The sequence below is a fragment of the Peromyscus maniculatus genome, chromosome 8 (assembly GCF_049852395.1).
Source record: "Peromyscus maniculatus bairdii isolate BWxNUB_F1_BW_parent chromosome 8, HU_Pman_BW_mat_3.1, whole genome shotgun sequence".
Lineage (NCBI taxonomy): Eukaryota > Metazoa > Chordata > Mammalia > Rodentia > Cricetidae > Peromyscus > Peromyscus maniculatus.
The window spans coordinates 15,353,147-15,364,639 of NC_134859.1; the positions used below are offsets into that span (position 1 = coordinate 15,353,147).

General features: G+C 47.7%; 1 pseudogene; it reads right to left on the reverse strand.

Moving 5' to 3' along the window:
* Nucleotides 1-5,768: 5,768 nt before the first annotated feature.
* Nucleotides 5,769-6,140, reverse strand: LOC102913916 (cytochrome c oxidase subunit 6C-2 pseudogene; annotated as a pseudogene).
* Between the last annotated feature and the right edge of the window lie 5,353 nt (nt 6,141-11,493).

Below are 11,493 nucleotides of genomic sequence, written 5' to 3' on the forward strand. Positions count from 1 at the left end.
TCATTCCCCAGCTCATGCTCACCCAGCTTTCTCATACAGCCCGGGGCCACCTGCCTAGAGATGGTGCTGCCCACGGTGGGCTGGGCACTCCTACATCAACCGTGAATCAAAACACTCTCTCCCAGACAGGCCAATCTGATGGAGGCAATACTTCACTTGAGATACCCTCTTCCCAGGTGACTCACGGCTGTGCCAAGTGACCATGGAAGCTGGCCAGCGGACTCTCCAATAATACAAGTTGAAAATAGCAGCTGTTTTCCCAAGTTCCTTTAATTCTACAGTGCTCACAGATGAGATGCAAAAGGAAATATCTAACACATCCCTTGACCAAAGATCCTTGCAGGAAGAGAAGCCTTGTCATTCCTGGTTTGGGTGGTATCCTGTGAAGGTGTGATGCCTGGAGCTGCTGCAGCTACAATGTCACCATGAGAAGACAAAACACGGCTGGCTAAAGATGGTAGAGCCGAAGGCTAGAAAGACACCAACCGCACAGATAAGACTGGCACTCTTACCTTCTTGCTTTGCAAGAGAATATGTGTATTTGACAATTAAACCACTATCAGGAGCTAAAAACACACTAGTACACCTACGAAAGTACTTTGCACCAGTGAGAATGTGAGAGACAGGTAGAGGTCTGTCCAACCCCCATCTCCAAGGATAGGGCTGCTGCAGCCAATTTGTGTCACGTGTCATCTCCTGGCCACAGCTGGCTGGACCAGGGGCAGACTCCTCACCCAAAGACTCCAGCTGTGGCTCTCAGCTGGGGACTGAGAACAAGGATTCAGAAACATCAAGATCATTTCTACCTGTGAACTTGGAGATGTGTGCGCAGAGAGACAGGGGCCTGGTTGGCTCAGTGGGTAGAGCTCTCGCCTCCTACCTCCTGCTGAACAGCTCTATATAGCTACCCCAATGTGAGCAAAGAGTCGGGTGCAACTCTTCTGAGCTTCAGGACAATCCTTCACAGAAGCCCACCTCCCCCCCCACACACACAATCCCATTTTCCAGAAAAGGAAAATGAAGGTCAGAGGTTGGGATTATTTGCTTTTAAAACCACACAGCTGGTACGTAACTGAGCTAGGATTTAAACCCAGGTCAAAACCTAAGCTTCCCAGCCCTCCCACCCCATAGACTGGACTCACTATCCAAGTTTTCAGTGCTCATACTTGAACTATGCCTCCACGAGGCCTGGTGCTTGGTCTTCTTGCCAAGCAATGAAAGAAGGCTTCCCGGAAGAGGGTCTGAGCTTTCTTGATGACCTGGAGTTTGGCAAATGATAGAAGGCAGCAGCCAGGATCTTGATCTATTCTGGCTTCTGTGCTGAAGACCATAGACTAGGTGGCACAAAGTGGCTTATAAACAATGGAAACGCATTCTCACAGTTTGGAAGGTAAGGAGTTCAAGGTGAAGGTGCCAGCAGACCCCAGCTGACGAGGTCTGTCTTCCCCGGTCACCTTCTCACTCTCTTCATGGGGCACCAGGAGCAAAGGAGCCAAGCTGTCTCTTTGACTGGGCACTGATTCCATCCATGAGGCTGCGCCACTGTGCCCCAGTTACCTCCAAATACCATCACACCTGGTACTAGATAACAACACAGAAATCCTGGGCAACAGACATGTGGTCTGAGCAGAGTTCGTGTTTGTCCAGGTGCTCTTCAAAACAGAAACAGTTTGTTGAGAGGGTGATGGAAGCTTAGAGGAGGTCTTAAAGGCATAGACAAGCACATTCCAGGCAACACAGAGCAGCACCCTGAAGAATGGTCCTCGATCTGTGGGTAGAGACCCCTTTGGGGGTTAAATGATCCTTTCAGGGGGTCACTTAAGACCATCAGAAAACAGATATTTACATTACAACTCATAACAGTAGCAAAATTACAATTATGAAGTAGCTATGAAAATAATTTTATAGTTGGGGGTCACCATATGAGGAACTGTATTAACTGCATTAGGAAGGTTGAGAACCCATGGTCTAGAGCACACTAGAAAATAGTCCAACAAGGATTAACACTCCCACCTGGCAAAGCACAGGACACCAGTCCCCCACCTCCACCCCGGAGAAACCCAAGATTTCCCCAGACTCCCACTACTCTGCTTTACCGACTCCCGATGTCGAAGTCAGATGAAGACCAGGGTGTGCAGGGTGGCGTGGGGCGTCAGCATGCCCCAGTCAAAAGAGGGCCTGGGGATGCAGGATTTGGACCCCTGGGATGCTGTTCTGGAGGGTGGGCTCTCTCTCTTCAAGACTCATAATAAGAACACTCGGGGGCTGGGTGGCTAAAGACAGTCACATGCTCACACGCCCACTAGGAAGCATCTAAGGCAGCCGGGAGAAGCCTCGCAGAGGTAAGAAGCACCGTGTATCTTGGCGCAATGCCGAGAGATGGCCCTGCTCCTTGGAGTGTGTGCTTGGGCCTGAATTACGACTCCCAGGGCTGTTTAGACAGCTTGCAAAACTTTGCCTTTCCATGTCTTCTGTCTGCAAGGGCAGACTCTGCTCCTGATGGACCTTGGAAGGTCTGGAGGGGTGCCAAGACTGCATCACTGCTGAGGAGGAGGTGAGCGTGGTGGAAGGCCACAGAGAAAAGGGGATCCGGAGAAGGGCAGGCCCAAGCAAAAAGCCACCAGCCTCCACAGCAAGAGTCCTGGCTGGCAGTCCATGCTCAGCTCCTGTCCAGACCCTCTCCCCTCACACACTAGGTTCACAGAGTCCTGACCCTGGCCTTTGGCTATGGAGGGGATCTTCTGCATACAACCTGCCCTTTCCCAGGTAGCAGAAGGCAAGGACCACAGGCTCCATAAGAACTGTGGTATCTTTTTTTCCTTTTCCTCTCTCTCTCTCTCTCTGTCTCTCTCTCTGTCTCTGTCTCTGTCTCTCTCTCTCTCTCTCTCTCTCTCTCTCTCTCTCTGTGTGTGTGTGTGTGTGTGTGTGCTCTTGAGTACACACGTGCATGTGTGTATACACACATGAGGAAACCTAAATGAATATCAGATGTCTTCCTTCATTACTCTCCACTGCGTCTGCTGAGGCAGAGTCTCTTGCTGACTCTCAAAAATCCCACCTAGTCTAGCTAACCAGCCTGCCTCCAGGGATCTCTTGTGTCTCTCTCTCTGTCCTCTGAGTGCTGGGATCAAATCTCCACTTCTCACATTTGCCTGGTGGGTGCATTTCTCACTGATTCGTCTCCCCAGCCCTGAGAACCATTCTTAAAGGGCTAGCTACTATTGACCCAGGCCTCTCCCCCATCCTGCATCCTACACCTCCTACGCTTTCTGAAGCTCCAGGAGGCCTTGAGGCTGGAAACTTTGCTCCAGGCCCTGGGCTACATGCCCCTCAGTTGTGGGAACAATTGGAAGGAGGCAAGATTGCTCTGGCCACAGGGTGACCTACAGGTCTCCATCACAATCCTGCCCGTCAGAGCAGCAGCAAAGGGAGCTGGTCCTTGGGGATGTTCAGGGGATGACCTCAGCCTGGCTGAGTGACAATGATGGAGGGCTGACTTCTAGCCTTTCCTTCACCTCCCTTGGCACTCAGCAAACCTCTCCTTGGCTGAGCACTTTTCCCGGCTCCTGGCACAGTGCTAGGCACCATGGTCCACACCAGATGCCAGATGCCATACTCCTCCCCAATTAGATCTGTCCCTCTTGAACCTCGATTACCCTCCTTCTCCACAACAGCTCCTTCAGGGGTTAAGTCACCCCCCCCCCCACCAAGCAGTCAGAGTTCTAGGCCCCAGCAGTGCCCAGAATGCACAAAGGGCACAGTGGCCCTTTGTTCACCTTGAGCCCCTGGCTCTTGCCTGGGACTGTTTCTCCACTCACGGGAGCTACCTGACCACATCCCAGCAGAAGAAGGATGCCTCTGGTGTCTGTGGGGTATAGGGCAGAAATGCTACTTAATACCCTTGGACGCACAGACACCCCCCCAGGGAAGACTCAGCCAGCTCCCAATGACCACAGTCTCTGTGGAGAATCCAAGATCATGGTAAAGGCCTAGCCCATATCTGCCATCCCTCAAAAGCCCCCAGGGACCCACAAGTCTTTGTCCACCATTCCTGGTCCACCATTCCTGGTCCCGTATGGGGGGGACAATCCTGCCTATGCCGTCATCCAAGATATCAGGGGCAGATAATCCTCAAAGCAGAAATGCAGTCTCCTGGCCTGTGGCCCAAGGCCTGCGCTGCTCTAGCAACCTCCCCATGGGGGATCTGTCCCCACCTCAGCTAGTGCTCCCCATGGACCCAGCGGAGACCTTCCCACCCCTCACCACCCGGAATCTGAGTTGTCCAAAGAGACAGCAGAGATGACTTCACTGGTTCCGAGAGACAGGGCCAGGCAAGGGCTACTCTCGGGAGTCACTCTGCTTCTGTGGGGGCGGGGGTTACTAAACAGCAGCAAAGTCTGAGTCATCGTCTGTCTCCCAAGGCCTGGTGTCAAACTTGCTGCCAGGAGGGTTGGCCAAGGCCACGGCCACAAATGGTGGGAGTTCAGTGTGTGGAACAGGAGCAAAGATAGCCTGACCCATCTCTGAACCTTCCCTCCCAGAGCCCGGAACTCCAGGGTCCTGTCTTACAGGAACCGGTTCACACTGGGACCCCAGGGTGTCATGTGCCCTACAGCTCCACTCATCTGGGCCCTGCCAGTTAGTGCTGCCAAGAAGCTCCCCTGCTCACCGCCACTGGAAGGAACTGCAGCATTTAGAAGGCATGTTCTCTGCTTTGGCTTCTCATTCTCACACATCATCCTGCCTTCTCCTGGGGGTACAGCCCAGGCCACTCTGGGCCCTCAGTGTTAGTACAAGTCTAGGTCCCCAGCAGTGGACAGCTAGTGGAAAAACACACACCTCACCCAGCCCAAGATCTCCCCTTCCTGTCTGCCTCTTTAGCTGGTTCCACCATCCATCCATGGCCCATCTCTGTCCATTGGCTTCACAGGGCCTCTTTGTGGAGAGCCCTAACCCAGGTAAGCACGCTCTCACATGAACCTCTTACAGCTGTGGGTCTTCTTTCCATTGCCTGGCTTCTCACCAGACTCTACTGACTCAGTCCCTAAATTAAGAAATATTTTCCATTCCCCTGAGTGAAATATTCAACCATTGTCCAGGTTAAGCAGGATGCTCATTCCTGAAATCCCACCGTGTCCTCCACACTGGCTTACCTTCCCAACACAGAGGCCAAGTCCCTTTAGAGAGGCTGAAAATGCTACTCACCAGTTTTCTCAGCCTCCCTTGTAGCTAGGGCACAGTCATGTGACCAATCCTGACCAATGGGACCTCAGGCAAAGCTGACTGGGGGCTTATAGAAAAGGTTTTCTTTGTTTTTTGTTGGATACAACTATGTCTGCGTATGCTGACTGATAGATGTGGGAGCTCCAATGGGAAGACTTTCCTAATTCTCTACAGGTGGTAGAGCGAGATCTATGGAAAATTCTGTAGTCTTGAGATACTGCTGGGTCCCTGCAGAATCTCAAAGGCTTCCCTGCCCCCAAACATCTTCCTATATGAAGTAATAGATGTCTGCCTTGTCTAAGCCACTGTTTCTCACACGGTGGCTGTACCCCATTGTTAGTGCATAAGGTGACTTTGATGAATCACAACCAGCATGTTTTCACTGTTACATTGTAACGTTTCATGTTACAAAGCCAAGTCTGTAATGAAAGTTTGTCTTTTGTGGAAATCACTTTCTGTTTATAAGCCATGCGTGTGCAGTCATACTGAGTGACAGCATGGAGCATCTGTCTTACCATGTGCAAGGAGCTTTTTCAAAGCAAATCTTTTTTTTTTGTCCATATAATTGTTAATTGTTTATTGAGGTAAACTACTCCTTAGCCCACATATTCATATTTCATAGTTCAGGAACACAAGTCAGCAATGAACTTCTATCGAGTGCAATCCAAAGAATTCTGTACATTCTGAAGTCACTTCACACTCTGGAAGATACCAGCCCTCCTCATCTCTTCAAAGTCCTTCATGGAGTCATAATGCCTGTAGAAATCTGCATATGCCTTATTTCTGGGTTCAGCCACGCCAAACTTATAGGAAGCGGCAACTCCCAGGGCCATAACAAATGCACCAACAATGTGAACCCGCAGGCGTTTGGCCAGAAGACCACACATCTGAGGTTTTGGCAACATACCAGAACTCATGGTAGCAGATGTCCTCTACACCAATGTCCTTCCCGGTCCTCGCAGAAATGGAGAGCCTTGAGGGACCATGCAGGAGCACGAACCCACCTCAAAGCAAATCTTGAGACACTGGCTTAGTTGCAGATTCTGCTACTTATAGTCAAATGCGTCTTTATCCCAGGCAACCTTGACACTCTGCCCACAAAAGTTCTCCCATCAATCAAGCAATTTACCAGCCAAGAGATTGTTGCATTCCTTGTCTGTCTCATCGCTGATGGAAGATGTCTTCGGTATTATAATTACATCATTGTTTAATTCATTAATATGCAGATGACTGAAATGCAAGCATTTGTGGGGAAATGCCATTTCTAAGTGGGCTGCTTTCCAAAGAACCAGCACAAGTAGGTCCCAGAAAACAAGTGTGCTGGATGGAATTGAGGTAAGAATTCCCCAAACTGGTAAAAAACCTCCATAAAACCCTAGAAGGATCACACACTTACAATCATTCATCTGTGTCTTGTTTCATTTTAAAGAAAGTGGTCTATGCTAGAAAAACAAAACAAGACTTCATGCTGCAAATTCAGAACCTAGGAAAAAGCCCTTCCACATGTGAGAGTACATATGTGTGAGTGCTTCTGTTACTATGACGAGCTGAGACACATGGCTGTCATTGGTTTTTAAGATTGTTTTTGTGTGCAACTCAAGTGTGCAGTACCTGCAGATGCCAGAGGAGGGCATCAGATCCCCTGGAGCTGGAGTCGTGGGCAGTTGTGAGTGGCTCAAAATGAGTGCTGGCATCTGAGCTCAGAAGAGCAACAAGTGCTCTTAACCACTATCCCAACTGAGCCCCAGGTGTCACTTTTATAATTTCCTGGTCACTAGGGTTCTTTGTACTGGCCCATTGTTCTGGTCTCCTGCACAGAGAGCTTTGACACCATTATCTGAATCTGTTCGGCAGTTGGTTGTAAACTTCACAGAAGCAGAAACCATGGCTGTTCTCTGCATTCCTTCGTGCTCTAACAGAACCAGACACATAGTTTCTTAACAGACCTCAAGTGGATAAATTACTGAAGAAAGGAATAAGCAAAGCCGCCATGTATCGTCTCATGTAAGCCTCACAAAGAAACCCTGGATGGATAGAGTTGATCTATTTTTATCCTGATGTACTGAACTTCAAAATGCAAGCATATTGACTTGTCTTACCATGCCCAACAGTCAGGGAGCCAACCCCAACACCAGGATCATGAGCTGGAGGTGTGGCCAGGCACCGGGAGGGTGACAACATAATGCCACCACGTTACCAGAGGGAGCCTAGGACAGCTCTGGTTCCAATGCTTTGGTTTTGGATTATGCAATTTGGCTAACTTGATGAAGGCTCTTGGTGAAGTTTTAAAATTTGTGCCTGCAGCCGGAGGCCAGAGTTTGTCTTCCCAAAGAGAGGCTGCTTCCAGTTTATAATGGAAGTTGGCAGCAAAAGATTATATATCTCATGTACAAAAAAATAATAATAACTTTGTAGCAGACTTTGCTGGGTCTCATCCCTTCAATTAAGTAAAAACTTCCTGATCCTAATCATTGATCTGTTTAATGACAACTGTCAATTAGCACTAGAGGATTAAATGTCCTCAGTTTACCTCCCTGATTCCCCTCCTTAAGTATCTCCTTCTTTTTTTGTTCTGGGACATTGATGGCCAGTTATAAAAGATAATGTCTGATAAAAATGTCTTGGTATTTGTGTCATATGCTCTAAACTGTGTAAGGAAACAGAGTGTGAAGGAGTCTTCTGAGGACATGGCAGCTTCTCTATCATGATCTGAGTAGTGGTCCCCCAGGACATGCACAGGAAAGGGAGTCAGTCGGGACCTGCGCTCTGCCCCTACATAAGATACCCTAATTAGGGGTGGAGAGATGCCTCAGGACCCCAGTTCAGTTCCCAGCACCCACATTAGGAGCTCACAGCTCCAGGAAATCCAATGCCTTCTTCTGGCCTACAAGAAAGAGCACCTGCATGTGTGCACCTGCATACACATACACTTACACAGACGACAGACAGACAGACACATGCACATACACACATACATAAATAATGAAAATAAATGTTAAAAAGATAACCAAATTAAAATATATTTTGAAACATGTCTGGCTGTAGTCTTATAGAGAACCAAAACATTTTGGAGTACTTTAAGATTGAACCCATTTCCTGGTGGTGAACATCCCTAAGAAACTGTACAAGACCCTGGACAGGGCATGTTATAGAAATTAAATCAATTATAAGTGATCCATGGCTCACATGGGCCTTCGATCAATGTCATAGAGTAAATGATTGAGTTAATTACTCACTAGCATGGAGGAAGGACTCATTCCAAGCAGGGGCAGAGATGCTGAGGAAAGAAAGACAGAAAGTGTGCGTCTGCTGGAGCTCCTTGTGTCAGGGCGTCATACAGCCAGAACTCCAGCATTTGGGTACTTATGGAAAAAGATAAACTAAGACTTGGTGTGTTCTGTGCGTCAAGACTGTCCACAGACACAGCAGTGAGCAGGCCATTCCCAGAAGGAGTAACTATCGGTAAGGAGAAGGACGTCTTAGGAGGCAACCATTGGCTAGCAGTCATGGAGTGGCTGGAGAAACCATCAGTGTTGCAGAGAGCCAGACAGGAAATGGAAAGGCTAAAAGTCAAGCAAGAGTTGATCAGGTGTTTGAAAATTCTGTGCTGAAACAGAAGAGACTGGACTGCACCTAGACGAGTCAGTGGACAAAGATGAGAAGAGGGATTTGTTGTAGGAGACACTGGGCCATGCATGTGGCCTAAAGAGAAGGCCAAGAGGGGGAGGGGTGGGAAGGAAGGTCCAGAGGGGAACGGCTGTGAGGCAGTCTTGCATAAAGACTGCGGGAGGAGATGTCAGAAAAAGACTTTCATGGAAGCTTACCTAAGAATCCAACATCTTTGCTATGACTTCAGAGCCTGCCTTGGGCAGCCTGGCCTCTCCTAACCTCAGCTCTCTCTGTTCTCCCTTCCCCTCTGCATGTTCCACTCAGGTTGAACTACACCTCAGTGTCTGAAATGCACCCATATATTTCCTGCCTCAGAACCCACCTAAAACATTGTTACATTAAATGTAAGTGGGCTAGAAAAAAGTCTTTCTGAGGCCGGGCGGTGGTGGTGCATGCCTTTGATCCCAGCACTCAGGAGGCAGAGCCAGGTGGATCTCTGTGAGTTCAAGGCCAGCCTGGTCTACAGAGCGAGATCCAGGACAGGCATCAAAACAACACAGAGAAACCCTGTCTCAAAGAAGAAAAAGAAAAAGAAAAAAGTCTTTCTGGAAGGAGGAAGTAAAGACTCCAACCTAGCTGCATGAGAACAGTAAGAACACTGGTAAGATTTGTCTAAGACAAAGCTTCAGGAAACTTGAAATTAACTGAAAGCAGACAACAACTCAAAAGGAGAACCTTGAAGGCAGCAAGAGAGACGAGACATACATATAAAGTTCTGAAACTGAAAGAATGATCAGCTAGGTTTTCCATAGTCAGCCTTGTAAAGAATCAACCAAAGTGGAAGCGTGCATTACCAGAGTCATCAGATTGAAAGAGGACAACAGACAACAACCCAGAGCTGCGTGAAGGACAAACTTAGTTTGAGAAATATGAGGGAGTTCTGAAGATCTGGAGCGTGGAGTTATATCAGCTCTGCAACCCCATGGCCCAGCAACTCTTAGACAGAACACTGCATGAGAGGCCACTTGTTGAGTGAGAAAGCAATAGTTAAGAACACCAAACATGCCAGGGTATGGTGGGCACACCCTTAATCCCAGGACCCTGGGGACAGAGGCAGGTGGAACTCTGAGCCAGAGTGAGTTCCAGGCCATCCAAGGCTACACAGTGAGACTCTGTCTCCAAAACAGCAACAACAACAAAACAAAACAAAAAAGAAAACCAGTGAAGAATGCCACACTTACTTTAAAGCAACCCGATCTTGTGGGAATGAATTGTGTTCTATGAGACTTCTCTGTCAGGGGTGGCATGATCACGAAACACCACTTCTGCTCTGGGACGAGTCACTACGTCACACAACTTATAGACAAGTCAGCCTTTCAACACGTGTCCTTATTATCATCAGTGTTCACACCTGACAACCATGGGATCAAGCCACACACACACACACACACACACACACACACACACACACACACCATAATGATTTAAATAAGTTTACAATTTTGTGTTAGGCTGTACTCATGCTATCTGTGGGCCACAGGTTAGACATGCCTGCTGGTCAGTTGATTTTCTGACAAGGCCAAGTTCACTCAGAGGACAAGGGACTGCATCCTCAACAAATGATGCTGGGTCCAATGGATCTTCACACTGGAAAGAATGAAATGAGCCCTCACCTCACATGATGTAAAAATGTGAACTCAAAGTGGATAAGAGACATAATCAGGGGGCCTAAACCCACACAACTCTTCAAAGAAGACACAGAGGAAAAATATCCAGAGAGTCTGATTTGGAAACAAACTCTAAATGCAAGAATGAGAAAGACAAGGAAGTAGCTAATTTTGATTTTAATCAAAATTGAAAACATTTGAGCACCGAAGAAAATGAAAGTCAACAGAATAAGCTAAAACATTTGAGGGGTGTGTGTCTGAGAAGCATTTCACAATATCCATAATACCTAACTCCACAGCTCTAAACGCAAACAAACCAACCAAAGGATGGGCAAAGGAGGGGCTAGAGAGATGCCTCATCAGTTAAGAGCACTGGCTGCGCTGGTAGAGGACTAGGTTGAGTGCCCAGCACCCACATGGTGGCTCACAACCACCTGTAACACCAGCTCCAGAGGACCTGATGCCATCTTGTGGCCTCCTTTGGCACTACACACCCATGGTCCACAATCATACATGCAAGTAAAAAACATAAAATAAAAAGTAAAATAGGCAAAGGAATCAAATAGACATTTCTCCAAAGAAGACACATGAAATAGTGCTTTTAAAAAATACCACTTCCCTACAGAGACAAGCACAAGTGTGTTTATGTTTGACTCAGAAATTCCACTTCTACATGTAACCCATCCTAAGATTTTCTAATAAATGACTTCTGAAATATGTGTTTCTGGGTGAAATAGTGAGTCTACATTACTAAACAATGAGGGCTCAGAACCCTTTGAGTTTACAAGTTTGTAAGGATGCCGCTGTGGCTAAGCATAAAGGACCACTTCACAGACTGTAAAGTCATGGCTTGTCTAAGGAGAATCTTTTAGGCCTTACTGGAAATAGAAACAGTTATGTCCATTAAATCCATAACATACAATCACTAACAGAAAACATTGTATGGTTATCTTCATGCAAGAAAACACCACCAGAAAATATTTATCCAGAATGT